This window comes from Crocodylus porosus, unplaced genomic scaffold, assembly GCF_001723895.1.
Source record: "Crocodylus porosus isolate Cpor-Errol unplaced genomic scaffold, CroPor_comp1, whole genome shotgun sequence".
NCBI lineage: Eukaryota > Metazoa > Chordata > Crocodylia > Crocodylidae > Crocodylus > Crocodylus porosus.
In genome coordinates this window covers 33,853,030-33,865,821 of record NW_017728931.1, presented here as the reverse complement: position 1 = coordinate 33,865,821, position 12,792 = coordinate 33,853,030, and positions in this window count along the sequence as shown.

The following is a 12,792-nucleotide window of genomic DNA, read 5'->3' as shown; positions in this document are numbered from 1 at the left end:
CCAAAACCGGGGGCCTTTCTTTTGTCTTAAAATCCCGAGTGAGGAAGCAGCCAGGGGGTCCCAGCCGCCGACGTACCCGGAGGAGCTGACCTGGGGTTGCCACGGGAAAGGCTGGCCAGGCTGGCTTACCTGCTGAGCCCAGAGGCTTCAAATGGAAAGCACTGCAGGGGTCTTTCGGTGCCCCTTGCAGGATGAAAACAGCACTGGGAGTGTTTGGTAGGGGAAATTAAGAGCTGGTGTTTTCTAAGGGGTGCCTCGAGTCTGTCCAGGGGAGTCAAAAGGTTAGACGGTGGGTAAACAAAGTGTGGTTTGGATAGGGACGATCCTGCCTGGGCCAGAGGGTGGGCTAGAGCAGCATTTCTCAACTCATGGGTTACAAGAATATGTGGAAGGGGCACAAACAAACTTTAAAAATGGATTCTCCTTTAAAGGAGAAAAACATGGTAAACTGCAGCTCTTCCCTTGCAGGCTGGCAGAGCTTCAGCCTGCGAGGGGCTGCTTCGGGGCCCCCCTTTGCCCCACCCACGGGGGCTGGGGGTAGTGGGTTGGGAATGAGGGCCACTGGGTGAGGACTGGCCATTGCGGTTTACAAATGGGTCCTGGTACATAAAGGTTGAGAACCACTGGACTAGATCTGTGGAGGCCCCTGCCTCCCCTCCCCTCCTGGTTCTAAGATTTCAACAGAGCCTTGTTTTTTCTGAGTTTGGATGCCATGACCTAGGATTTTTTATTTTTTTCTTTTCTTAATCAGAAGCATAGGCTTATGTGGGTAACTCATCTTAAAGAACCAAAACTGACAGTATTCAGCTAGGCAGTGCCTGGGACTAGGGGAGCCTGGGCTGGCATTAGGTAATGTCTCTGAAATGGCACATTTTGTTGAGCAGAAATATGATACGCAGCACATTTGAGCGTCACTGCTTGAATGGAAAATGCCCTGGGATACTTTACAACGATATTTGAAAAGGTTTCCCACCTAAATGGATCTTTGTTGCCAGTCCCTCTGTTTTCCCTCTGTATGATACCTGCCAAGCTCTGTGTTTCCTTGATAGCATTGTTTCATCTCTCTCTACATTTATCTTTTGAGCAATGTTAGAAAGCACAATGAAATACCTTGATGCGTCTTTCTTCAACCAAGGGCATACATTTGGGTTTTTCTACAGTCCTGGGTGTTGACCGTGGTTGATCTGACACATGCTTCATATACAACTGAATTATTGTAAGGATAAGCCAAAACGTAAATACTGTATGTGAGAATGTGTCTAGTGAGATGGTTGCTGCTGGAAGCCAGGCCCATCACTGCCATCTGTTCAGAACAAGCGAGGCAGGGCCCTGTTGTAAGTTGAGGTTTACCAAGCTTTTGGGCAGGATGCGATTCTTTGCTAATAACTGCAGTTGAGTAACCTCTTGAGTAAGGGTTATTACCTTTGTCTTTTTTCTGTTACTTCTGCAGAGCAAAGCAAGGCTGCAATTAAATAAGTCTCTTTGGCTACAAACAGATGGTGCATTTATCCTGGGATAAACCATTTTATCCTGGAGCAAAGTGTGGTTGTACAGACAGATCTGTGTCTGTCCTGAGTTAAATCCTAAAAAAGTTTCACAGTTAAGAAGTACTGGCCAGCTATCCTGGGATACTGCAAAGGACATCTGTACAGCTATCCCAGAATTGCATCAGTAAATCAATGGCAGAAAAGCAGAACTACATTCAACCACTCACTAAACCTAATTAGAAGAGTGATGTGTGCATGTGGCAGTTCCAGGATATTTTGTTCTGGGACAAACCCAAGCACATCTTATCCAAGGACAAGTGCAACATCCGTTCATAGCTTTGCAGCTATGTTCTAATGACTTTACAGACAGGTCTAAAATTTTCTTTTTGTGCAACTACTTGGAAAGAAGGTAAAATAAAAAAAATTAAGGCCTGAACCCATCACACGTACCCATCACACAGGTCTGAACATGAAGAGTGGACATGGGGCATCAACCTCTTTACTGGTGTGACTTACTGGAACTCAGTACAGAATTACTTGGGTGGGAGGGAAGGAAGCAACAGTAAAAACACTGATGTAGAGACATGCATGTATAGTTATTCCAAGGTAACATTGCTGAGTGCAAACAAACTATTGTGGGTCCCCTGTCACCTAATGAAGTATCATGACAGCTACTCCAGTATAATCAGCTGTCTGTCTTCTCTGGATTCTGGTATAGTTTAGAGTTGTGTACAAAACTGATTTACATTATATCCATGTTAACATGTCAAGTATTCAGGCCCTGAGTGACAGAGCTAGTATATTAAGAGACTTGATCAAAGATCTGCCAGCCTGGAGTGGAACATGCATCTTTTTCAACTTGACTGTTCCCACCTTCCCTAGAAAATTCTCTGTCTGTATTTAGAGAAGCAGGGTGCTTTTTGGAGGGACCAACTGTATAGTTGGGAGAGCTGTTAGACAAGCTTTCAGACACAAAGCGCCCTTTTTCAGGACAGTTTCAAGAAAAAACACTTCAGGTCTGAAAGCTTGTTCAACATCTCTTCCAACTAGAGTTGGTTCAATAAAAGATATCACCAAAACAACCTTGCTTCTTGCATGTTTCTTGGGCCATCGCAGCTACGGCAATCCAACTCTGTATTTAGGTCAGTTTGAAATGTCTGTGGACAAATAAGTGGGGAAAAAGTGATCTTTAAGGTCAATGGTATTTTAAAAGACCTTTCAGTGGTTTGTTTTCTCTCACTGCAGACTCCACCCTGGGTGAAGGGCAGGAAGAAGTTTGGTTTTTTTAAATCCAGATCGGTTTAACCATTAGAATATGAAAGTGCTGAACAAGTAAAGTGATCTCTGGTGCTATTCCTTTCTCTCTCCCCTTATAAGAGACACAGATCCCTTCCATCTCTTACTTCCCTGTTCCTCTTACTCTGTCTGCCCTTTCTTTACAAATCCCAGCTGCTGACTGCCATGGCTCCCTTCTGAGGTCTGTAAGCATGCACTCACAGCTGGCTCCCTGACACCTGAAGACTCCAGGCCCACTAGTTTATACACCCAAACTTCTGTTATTAAAGATAATAATAGATACCCCCAGTAAATAGTTAATGTCTTAAAGAAGGGCCGTGAGCCAGATTCAACCCATGGAGCCACTTTATCTCATCCACTGGGCTATAAGAGGGCACTAGAAGTTAGGCCCTGTGGCACATGGCAGTTGTCAGCAAGCTTGGCTCACCATGACCAGACCCAGCCCTACCCCATGCTGTTACTGCTGCCAGGCCCTCTGGCATCCCTGCCTTCTGCCATTTCTGCAACAAGACCTGGATAGGTTACAGGAGTGGGCTGACATAAACAGGATGTGTTTCAATACTGACAACTGCAGGGTGCTGCACTTAGGCAGTAGAAACCAGCAGCACACTTATAGAATGGGAAACTCCCTTCTTGAGAGCACGGAGGCAGAAATGGATCTTGGAGTCATTATTGACTCCAAGATGAACATGGGCCGACAATGCGAGGTCACGGTTGGCAGGGCTAACCGAACCTTGTCGTGCATCCACAGGTGCATCTCAAGTAGAGCCAGGGAGGTGATCCTCCCCCTCTATGTGACGCTGGTCAGGCCACAGCTGGAGTACTGCGTCCAGTTCTGTGCGCCCCATTTCAGGATGGATGTGGACAACATTGAAAGGGTCCAGAGGAGGGCTGCCTGCATGATCCAGGGACTACAGGGCAGACCCTACATTGAAAGACTGCAGGACCTAAACCTATTCAGCCTTCACAAGAGAAGGCTAAGGGGGGACCTGGTGACTGTCTATAAACGCACTAGGAGGGACCAGAAGGGTTTAGGGGAGACACTGTTTCCCCTAGCACCCCCTGGCATGACAAGGAACAATGGACACAAGTTATTAGAGTAGATTTAGATTAGACATCCGCAAGAACTACTTCCCAGTTAGGGCGGCTAGGAGCTGGAACCAACTTCCTAGGGAAGTGGTGCTGGCTCCTACCCCGGGGATCTTTAAGAAGAGGCTTGATGACTACCTGGCTGGAATCATTTGAGTCCAGCCTTTTCTCCCGCCCAGGCGGGGGGTCAGACTTGAAGATCTACAAGGTCCCTTCCGACCCTACTTCTATGATTCTATGATTTCTGGACCCTGTACCACCTCTGTCCCCTCTGCTGCCAGTGGGCCCTGCATCACCCCAACCCCTCATTACTGCTGGACCCTGAACCGCCTCTGTTCCCTCCCCCACAAAAACCTGTACGCCTGCCACTGTGGTAGCCACTGTGGCAACCTTCATGACCCAAGTTGGATCTGGCTTGGAAGGAGCCCTGTGATCTGTCCCAGAGCGCCAGATGACTTTGACACCCTTGTCCCAGAGGTTAACTTGCACAATTCAGTGAGGAATTAGGAAAGGAGGAGTCTCACCAATGAGTAAAGAGGACACTGAAAGACTGACGTAACCACACAGGTCAGAACTCTATTAGCCAATTGATATGAATGAATTCTAACACCGTTTGGTTGGTTGATGCCTGGATTTTCATCAACTTTGTCTCCCAAGCTGTGTGGCGATGTAGTATAAGGAAGATGTTAGCAAGTACACAGGCTTCTGCTGTTCACTCAGCCTAAGGTGTAGCCAGAAGCCTCCACCCACCCACCCCAGACATGCATTTGCAGACTGACAAAGTACATACTTGGTCACCTAAACCTTTTCCACAGGTTTTTCAACAAACCTTTTTTTTAAAAATCTGCATTGGTTTCCAGGATATAAAGAAAGAAAGCCTACTAATCATATTTAAGGAACAGATAGAATAGTGTTGGCATCCTTTTGTCTGTGAGAGATGGTAGATATTGCAGCCTATGACGTAGATGGACTGGATTATTCAGTCACCCAAGACACTGCACACCAAGTTTGCATGATCTGTGGCAGTGGTTGCAAATGTGTCACGGGTGGGTAGTTTGGGAGCTGCTTTCTTTCTGTGGATTCTTTTCTCTTCAAGAAAAACAGAGTAGAGTGTATTAAGAAATATAAGTGGGCTCTTTAGACATAGTTGTAAAATTGCATACATAAATACAGAAACACTGTCTGTCTATCCTGTTTGGAAAACTTCTCTTTCATCCCCTTCTTTGCCAGTCTCTGCATAGCTTCAGAGAGCATGCAGTTGGCACCCTTCCCAGTAGCCAACAGCATCAGAGGCAGAGTTTCAAAAGAGAAACCGTAGCTCAGGAAAGTTGATGACACCCACTTCCTTTTTACAACTGCACGGAGGCCTTGGTTGCTGATTGTCTGAGCAGGCTGGTACAGTCAGCAGTGACTTGTTCCTTCGGAGCCTGATCCAATCAGGCTGTTCTCCAGATACAGAGGCAGGAACAGGAAGTGTTATTTCATAGACAGTAGGGCTAGAAGGGACCTTGGAAGATCATAGAGTCCAGCCCCCTGCCCCCAGGAGCAGGAAGTCAGCAAGGGTCATAGGATCCCAGCAAGATAAACATCCATAAAATATGTTACACAACTGTAAGAATCACAGCTATAGACTTAAGCTGTTGACACAGGAGGCAAAGGTATATGAGAAAAATAAAATTATTAAAATTTACAGCAATGATTTAATGAGTCCGCTATTCCAGTTCTGTGCTGAAATTCCCCAGTAATAACCTGGGAAGCTTCTTCTAGAAAGGATTTAAACACAGTGCAGTAGTGTGGGTGGAGATCAGGGTCTCTACTCCCAGTCTGCTCTCAAAAAAACTGATCATAGGAGTTAAATGCTTCTCACTGATGTCTGTGTTTACAAGCTGTGTCTTTGCTTCTATAACTTAGAATCTTAGAGATGTAGGGCTTGAAGGAGCCTCCCTAAGTCATCTAGTCCAATCCCCCACCTCAGCCAGGATCATCCCCATCCAAACCATCCTGCATTGTCTAACCTCTTAGCAAAACTACGAAGTCAACCCTGACACAACACAAGACATGACACCCTAACGTGCCACAGGAAAAGCAGGGAGACCCTGGTGGCCAACATCCTGCTTCTGTAAAAGGTTGCTAGTATATGCTCAAGAAATTCTACTAAAAAGGAAGGCAAAAACTCCCACAGTCCATATCAATCTGATCTTGAAGAAAAATTCCTTCTTGACCCCAAATATGGCAATTGGTCTGACCCTGAGCATAGGGGCAAGACCCTCCACCCAAACTAACTTTTATAACAAGGTGTGGCTTTTGAAGCTCTAGTGGGACAAAGTTGCATAAGCCCTGGTGACTTCAACTGGTTGGGAAGATATGTAGTATACATTAGAAATCTGTGTCCAATTTTGCCTTGGAAAAAGGAGAAGACTTGCAGGATGCTTTCAGAACCTGCTATGACACAAAAAAGTGATCATAGTACATGGGGCAGGAGGAGAGTCTCTAAAGAGAGATGCTAGGCAAATGATACTTCTGCTTTGGCCTTGGCTAGATTCTCTCTTCCCTTTCTCTGCTTGCTTATATTTTGTTATGGATCATGATAGCCAACCAGAAGAAACTGTCATAACTGGGACTGGTCAAAATAATTTCAGTCATGCTTGCCAACAAAAAAAAAAGTTTTTGGTGTTGTTGTTTTTTAAGCAAACTGATCAAGTTTTCGTTTTTGACAAAGTCTGAGTTGTTTGCAAAATTTCTGACTTGTTTTGCAAAAAATATTTCAGGTCTTTAGTTTCAAAACTACAAAAAAATCACTAAGAACAGTTTCCAAGAGCCAGTTTTCAGTTTTATTTGTAAAAAATATATATATTTCTATAAATGAAAAATTCAGAATTTCTTGTGAAAATCATTTGCTTTTTGACCTGCTCTAAAACAGCTCTTTATAAACAGTTACTTGTGTAATGTTTACAGGGCTCATTGATCTGTTGGTTTTGTGTAATAAGTGATTAGGAAAAGGAAACAGCAGTAGCTTATGAGCAGGTTGGGCTGCAGCAGCAGAAGCACATGAGGCAGCTCACAAAGAACATACGCATCCTGCCTACAGGTGAGATGTAAATCCTACAAGCCTGGAACCTGTCCCTTTTTGCAGCAGACCCCCTTGCAGTTGCTGGGAAATACAGACCTCCCATAGGCTGCATTTGTACAGTTTCCCATTATACACAGCCCAGTGTCTTAGATCTAAGGCATCAAGGGTAAAATATACAGGAAAAAAATGTGAACGCAGACATTCTTTTTAGCAAGTGATTGACTTGCCCCTATCATCACTGCGCCAGTGAAAGTGGCCTCCAGCATCTCCTTGCACTCTCATTTATTTGTTGTTTTTCAAGTCTGACATGGGGTTAGGGGAGGAGACGACCCACCTTGTCAATGTAGGCTAAGACAGGAGCTCTGTCAATCTTAAATGTATTCCCAAATCTGCCTTCAAATCACAGGTCACATACACAGCTGTATTATCCATAACTACAGGCACATAGTATCCCCAAGAAGCTGATGGCTGTACTAATTTGCAAAGATCCTGTGTGAGTGTTGAAATTTGTTTACATGGATTGCGTTAAAGGGAAGATGATAAAACTTTCCTGTGAGAGCAGTCTAACTCGGGTCACTTCCTTCATATCATATAATACACAGAATCTGAACTTACTGGTTGTTTGGCATTCATAAAGGTTTCACTGTTACCTGTCTGTGGGGTGTGGAAACCATGTGCTGGTGATAGATTCCAGAGGCCAGATGCAGCTTTGTGTACCTAGGTCAGTGCCTGGCCTGATGGATGTTGCTTCTTACCTGCAAAGCCTGCTGCTTTCCTGTGTGACTGGGAAATTTAAATCTCCTCTATGGACTGGACTCTTAAATGATGTTTAGATGTATAGGGCTAGGAATGTTTTCAGTGGAATTAATTTGTATTGCATAGTATCTGCAGGTCCAGTTGAAGTCTCCTTGTGCCAGACATTCATAGTTTCATTGTGCTTAGGGTTGGAAGGGACCTAATAATATCATCAGGAATGGGTGCCTTGGTCATATCACCCCAGCCAAATATCTGTCCAGCCTTCTCTTGAAGACCCCCAAGGTAGGAGAGAGCACCACCTCACTTGGGAGCCCATTCCAGAGCCTGGCAGCCCTAACTGTAAAGTAATGCCTCCTGATGTCCAGCCTGAACCTTCTCTCTAACAATTTGTGGCTGTTATTCCTAGTAACCCTGGGTGGTACCCAGGGGAACAGAGCCTCCCCCAAGTCTCACTGCCCCCCTCAGTGAGTTTGTAAACAGCCACCAGATCCCCTGTCAGCCTTCTCTTGTGGAGGCTGAATAGGTTCAGGCCCTTTAGCCTCCACTCGTAGGGCCTGCCCCACTGCCCCTTGACCATCCAAGTGGCCCTCCTCTGGCCCCTCTCAATGCTAGCCACATCCCTCTTGAAGTGCGGCGCCCAGAACTGGATGCAGTACTCCTACTGTGGCCTGACCAATGCCACATAGAGGGGAAGGTTCACCTCCCTGGACCTGCTTGTGATGCATCTGTAGATGCACGACAAAGTGCAGTTACCTTTACTGACCGCTTCCTCGCATTAGGCAACAGTAACTCCAAGATCCCTTTCTGCCACTGTGTTGACAAGAAGGGTGTTTCCCAGCCTGTAGGTGTGTTGCTGGTTCCTTCTCCCTAGATGCAGCACCTTGTACTTTTCAGCATTGAATTCCATCCTATTCTTATCTGCCCACCTCTGTAACATCTCTAGATGTAGCTGGATTCTATCCCTCCCTTCCAGCATGCCTACCTCACCCCACATCTTTGTGTCATCAGCAAATTTGGACAGTGTGCATTTGAAACCCTTATCCAGATGGCTGATAAATATGTTGCAAAGTACAGGCCCCAGGACTGAGCCCTAGGGGACTCCACTGTCCACATCCCTCCAGGTCAAAAACAACCTGTCCACAACCACCCTCTGGGTGCGACCATCTAGCCACTTTGCCACCCATCTGACTGTGTAGGCATCAGTGCCACAGTCACCAAGTTTTTTGAAGAGAATGTGGTGGGAAACCACATCAAAGACCTTCTTAAAGTCCAGGAAGATGACATCCACCCCAACACCCTCGTCCAGGGACTTTGTGACCTGATCATAAAATGAAACCAGGTTAGTCGGGTAGGACCTGCCCTCAGTGAACCCATGTTGGTTGCCCCTGAGCATTACCTCCCCTGCAGGGCCCTTGCAGATGTGCTTCTTGATAATTTTCTCAAATATCTTCCCAAGGACCAAGGTAACTGGCCTATAATTGCCAGCGTCCTCCTTTCTCCCCTTCTTGTAAATGTGGACCACATTGGCCCTTTTCCAATCCTCTGGTACCTGGCCAGTGCCCCACAAGTGCTCGTAGAGCCGTGTCAGGGGCCCCGCTATGATCCCTGCCAATTCCCTCAGCACCCTTGGGTGAAGAGCATCTGGACCTACTAATTTAAACACGTCCAGCCCCTCCAAAAGTTCCCTAACTAGGTTGTCCCTGACCCTAGGCATGGCATTGCCTCCCCTGGGTCTGTCTGCAGTTCTAGTGGGGGAAATGTCCTGGTCCCTGTTCAGGAATATGGAGGCAAAGAATTCATTAAAGAGGTCAGCTTTTTCATTTGCTGCAATCACTAGATTGCCAAAGCCCATCCTGTAGGTGTTACACAAATTGCCAATTGATCAAATCACGAGCAAGACTTTATAAAGGGGGATAAGGCAAGGTGCCATATTTATTGATTACATGAGTTAGACATAGAGATTCGAACACACCATTCATACAAACGCACACAAATCATCATATACATCATTACACACAGGCATACACGTACACAAAACAACCACTTCATCCATACATACACCAGATATAGTTACCAGCAATAGTTGCTCAATATCAGCCCAGGGTGGCCAACCTGGGCTTATTGAGTAGATGGTGATGATTTGAAGATAACAGCTGGAGCAGGGTGAACAGATGTATCTGTGCTCTGATGAAACAGCGGTAGAGAAAGAGACTCACCCCAACTTGGCATCTTCAAAGTGTTCTTTTATAGGGATTGGCATCCTGTGTTTCAGTGCTTTGGGGTTTTTCCATACCTAGCTTGTTTTTGCGGTTGTTCTTCTTTTGTCTTTAGCTTATCTTAGCCTTAGAGTGTTTTTGTTGCCCGTCTGACAGAATTTCTTCTTCTGTTATCTCCTTTGTGGCCTTGAGCTTCAAAGGGATTCTTCAGCTATTTGTTAGTTAGTTACTGGCTGGTAACTTGCATTTGGTGCCTTGTTGCTTACATAAACAGTTAAATCTTCTTCTCCCATCTCTATGCCATTCTCTCACCATTCACCCTTTTACACACACTCATACATAAAGCCTATACAGAGTTCATTCACTTTGTCAAGCAGAAGGATACAAAATGGAGTTTTCAAGTTGCTTACAGGACAAGATTAACATGGTTATATTTTACTATTATTACACTCTCTGTTAACATCAACTACATTAGTTCAGTTCATGCTACATAGGGGCCCCACGTTACCTGGTGCCGCTGCCTTACTTCCTAAGTATTTGAAAAAGGACTTTTTATCATCCTTAATTCTGATGGCTAGCCCTAGCTCCATCTCAACCTTGGCCTTCCTAACCACCTCCCTACAGTCTCGAGCAATGGAGGTGTAATCCTCCTTGGTGATAGCTCCTTGCTTCCACTGTTTGTACACCTCCATTTTGCCCGTCTTGGACTCCCACCTCATTGAAGCTCCAAGACACCAGTGCCTCGCCTACTAACCTTCTTAGCTTACAGAAGTCAGCCCTCCTGAAGTCGAGGACCTCTGCCTTGCTGCGTGCTTTCACCACCCTGCACCAGATAGTAAATTCCAGTAGGTGATGATCATGTGTCACCCAGGTGGTCAAGTACCCGTAGACCTCTCACCAGGTCATCGCCTGTAGCAAGGACCAAGTCCAGCAAGGCATTTCCCCTGGTGGGACTATGAACCTCCTAGGTTAGATGGAGGTCCTGTATCCTGGCTAGGAACCTACGTGAGTGGTTGGACCCGGCTGAGTGCTCCTCCCAGCAGATGTCTGGGTAGTTTAGGTCACCCATGACAACCACATCCCTTGACTTTACAGTCTCTGTGAGCTGACCTGAGAATTCCAGGTCTAGCTCGTCCCCCTGGTGAGGCGGTCTGTAGTAGACACCCACTATCAAGTCCCTTTCCCCATGCCCCCCTTACATTCTTACCCAGAGTGCCTCATTTTGCCCCTCCTCCGACCCCATCTAGATCATTGAGGACATGTATAGCACTACACCCCCGCCTCTTTTCCCTGCTCTGTCTGGCCTATACAGCCTGTGTCCCTGGATGTCCACTGCCCAGTCATGGGTAGAATCCCACCAGGTTTCTGTGAACCCCACTAGGTCTGGATTTTTTGCTAGCTAGCAGGAGGGCAAGTTCCTTGTGCTTATTCCCCATGCTTTGAGCATTTGTGTAGAGGCCTTTGAGGCCTCCTGTAGGTGCCTATGCCACCTCCTTGTTCCTAAGTCTGACCTGGCCCCTGTCACTTACCTGGGTACTACCTGCACGCTTCATTTGGCTTGACGGTGAAGTGTCCTTGTATTCCTCGGCATCCCTGTCCCCCGGCGAACCTAGTTTAAAGCTCACTGTGCGAGATCAGCCAGCTTGGAAGAAAAAATGCGCTTACCTTTTGGGGTGAGATGACGCCTGTCCTGCCCAAGCATGTCCTCTGTGCGGAAATGTGGATCATGGTCCAAGAACCCAAGGCCTGCCTGATAACGCTGTTACAGTAAACATTGTTACAGTTACTGTTACAGTTACCACTGTAAACATATGTTCACATGCAGAGAAATGGTGCAGTCCTCAAGTTCAACTGTTACAGTGCATTTGGGATTATATGCACCATTTTTGTCTGCTTTGCAGAAGCAACTGAAGTAGCGCCAACCCTGGGATAAAATGATGGAAAGCACCATTTATATAGACTGCAGTACATTAACGTAGGCAGGCAGGGTTCTTTGTGTAGATGTGATATCTTTTATTAAACCAGCTGAGTAGTTGGAAAAAAGTTCTTTGCAAGCTTTTGGGAGCAATCACCCTTTTTCAGGTGTAGGGAGTCTCTGGTATTCCATTCAAGGTTTTCCAAACTATTTATGCACAGTACCACTTAAAAATTCCTTTTCTTGCTTTCCTTGATGAGTAACTTTGCAACAGTAGGATTGTTCCTGTTCAAAATGCAAAGTCTTTCATTTGTTCAGCCTACATGTAGCTGACAAAGGTGCAGAATGTATGGTAGCAAAAGGTGATTTCAGAGGCAGAAGCTGTCTGACAGACATGGCATACAGATCTGTGGCCCGTCGCGGTTTCATAGATTTCTAAGGTCAGAAAGGACCTATTAGATCATTGAGTCCAACCCCCTGCTCTGGGCAGGTGCTTGTCTGATCTCCTTTGGAACACCTCCAAGGTAGGGGAAAGTACCACCTCCCTTGGAAGCCCATTCCATATTTTGGCAACCTTCACAGTAAAGAATTTCTTCCTGATGTCTGATCTGAATCTACTCTTTCAGTTTATTGCCGTTGTTTCTAGTAACCCCAACGGGTGCCCTGGTAAACGGAGTCTCCCCTGTTCCCTGCTGCCCACCCACCCCGATGAGTTTGTAGACAGCCACGAGATCACCTCTCAACCTTCTGTTGTGGAGGATGAAGAGATTCAGGTCCCTCAATCCGTCTTCATAGGATTTTACCCACAGGCCCTCGACTATACAAGTAGCCATCCTCTGGACTGTTTCCAGGTTATCCACATCCCTCCTGAAGTGCGGTGCCCAAAGATGAATTATTGAGGTCCAGCAGCTTTCAGGTGTTTAGATGCCCAATTGATTTAATTTCAGTCTAAAGGGTAGTAAA